This window comes from Chlorocebus sabaeus, chromosome 26 (assembly GCF_047675955.1).
Source record: "Chlorocebus sabaeus isolate Y175 chromosome 26, mChlSab1.0.hap1, whole genome shotgun sequence".
Classification (NCBI taxonomy): domain Eukaryota; kingdom Metazoa; phylum Chordata; class Mammalia; order Primates; family Cercopithecidae; genus Chlorocebus; species Chlorocebus sabaeus.
Window position 1 is genome coordinate 37811020 of NC_132929.1, and position 2675 is coordinate 37813694.

The window sequence follows — 2675 nt, forward strand, 5'->3', positions numbered from 1 at the left end:
GATTATTAGATTTTATCCACTTTTCCTGAAATATGTATTAATGAAATTAATACACACAGAGTTATATACTATTATCAAAATTTGATACAAGATATTTCACCATCAAATTACAGCACCTTGTCCCATCTTCTTTGGAACTTGCTCTCTCTGCTGCAGATGGCATCACTAGGGCCCACATTTGGAACCTCTCCCAAGATGTGCCCTGGAGTCTGTGGAGTTTGGGTGTTGTATTCCAGCTCCTCCTCCGCCCCTTTTGATGCTGACAGCATTCTTCAGAGCAGGCTCCTCTTAGGTTCCTGCACATAATCTCTCCTGCCCAAATAAACTCTCAGCCATGCTTAGCAAGAAGCTGCATAATCCATAGGAAGTGAAGTTAAAAATCTTCCCCATCTTTGCCTTTCCAAGCTGCTGCTCAAAAGAGAATCCAGCAATATAGACTGAGGTTTGGGGTTTCCAAGGATCTGTACTTTCCCCTGTATCTGGAGAGGGGTAGCTAATGTCACTTCCAAATCTCTGGCTTGTGAATAGGTTCTTATTCTGCCTGTTTTTAAACATGCCACCCTCTCCCACAGTTGGCATCTGTGGGCCATATGGAAAGAGGGGAAATTTTCTCTTGAGCTTCTGGGAAGTATGGTTTATTTTCTAGTTTTTCCATTTCTCTTTTCAATGCTGAAGCATTTTTCAAGACTTCCTTTTAGTCAACAAGTGCCTTCATGTTTTGTCTCCTCTTCCCTTAGCAAAACCAAAAGTAAGGTATCCTTTGGCAAGGAGCCAGGTATATCACATCAAGGTAAAATGACCCATAGTTCCTCGTTTTGACATTCAGCTTATTGCCCAAAGGAAGAGTTCAGTAGCCAACAGGAACGTTGCCCCTCCAAAGTGTGCCACCTCCAGTGAGGCCTCCCTGTCATGCCCGGCCTGTGGACAGCCAGCCCCGGCCATCCCTTCAGTCCCCTGCCAAGCATGGGTGTACTGTGCAGGCAGCCATGTGGCCTGACAGTCTCTACCAGTCCTGCTGTCCCTCAGCTGATAATCAAACCCACCATGAATGACGGGAAATGCGTCCTCTGCTGGCTGTGTTTTCTGTGGAACTCAGGGGAGGGGCAGGGCCAAGCCATTATTAACAGAGTGTTGTTGGGAGCAGTGAAAAGGTCACATCCTTTCCAAGGGAGCTTTTCCTGGAAAGCCCCTGGAGCTTAGCTGGCTCATCCTGTGAAGCTGGTTCTTGCCACAAGGGTGCAGGGCCATTAACTCAGCCTGGAGGAAGCCTGCAGGGCAGCTGGCACTCTGGAGGGACAGAAAAAACAGGCCACCAGGCACAGACAGGCAAGGGAGGGAGGAGGATGGAATGGAAGATGCCTGGGCTGGATGGAAGTCAGTGCCCTTGGGTGCTGGTACCTGCCTTCCCAGCCACCGGTAGATCAGGCTTCTGAGCCTGTTGGCTGTCAGGGCTGGACTGTGCCCCACAGGCACCACGGCAGTCCCCGTGGAATCCCCCAGGTGTCACCAGGCAGCATACAGGTAACAGGCCTGGAAGGTCCCCGTCAGCCCAGTTGGACATGTTCAGACACTCTGGCGCTCCCCATTCAGTGGCACAAACTCCAGGAGCCAGTGAAGGAAACAGGAACACACCAGGCTGAGCAGTATGGCCAAAAGCTATTCATTCCTAAATAAAAAGCAAAATAAACAGGAGTCTCATCACCATGGAGCCACAACCCCATCCCTGCCTCCTTCCTCTGCCATATGCTATCAAATAAGTTTCCCAGCCACAAATAATTATTAGAACCTCCTCCCCATGTGCCAACTCCAACCTCCGCTATGTATGACACAGGGGGCAGCCCTACCCCCAGAATATACAAAATGTTGCACAGATACAATATGTACACTGAGGAAGGGGACCCACCTCCAGCAGCTCGTGCCCTCGCCTGGTCTACATTAGCTCCATTGTCCTGCCTCAACTGCCTCTCTGAGTAAGATGGGAGGTCCCATGAGGGAAAAATTGCTTTGGTGAAATTAAGGCCATCAGAGAGGCCATGAGGCTTCCTCGAAAGAAATAAACTCTGAGCCTCTAGCTCTTAAATAACAATAATCATCATCCAGAAATTTAAGGACTCAGCCCTGGCCAAGGCGGCAAAGGGTCTGCACTTGTGTGTCTCACCTCATTAGACAGGGGGCTTGTCTTGCTACTCTAAGGGTAAAAGGGTGACTGGGAAGGCGTGATAGGGACATGGTAGGGGCAGAGTCTCCAGGCCCACTTATCCAGGCTTTGCTGACAGTAGCCTGCTTTTTATTTTTTAAATTTTTATCCATGACTATTTTTTAATCCCATAACTTTTTTTCTATAACTTTTCCATAACTTTTTTCCATAACTAACTTTTTTCATAACTTTTTTCTTACAACTTTTTTCGTAACTTCTTTAATCCCATAACTTTTTTTATCCCGTAACTTTTTTTCCCATAACTTTTTTTTAATCCCATAACTTTTTTTTTTTTATTTTGTGGCCTGTTTTTAGATGACAATGATGTTCACCTCATCTGCACCTGTCTCCCTCATTAGATAGGGGTCTTATTTTGCTACTGTAAGGGTAAAGGGGTAACTGGGAAGAGGTGGCAGGGACATAGTCGGGGAGACCCTCTGGCCCCACTTCTCCAGGCTTTGCTGACAGTGGCCGGCTT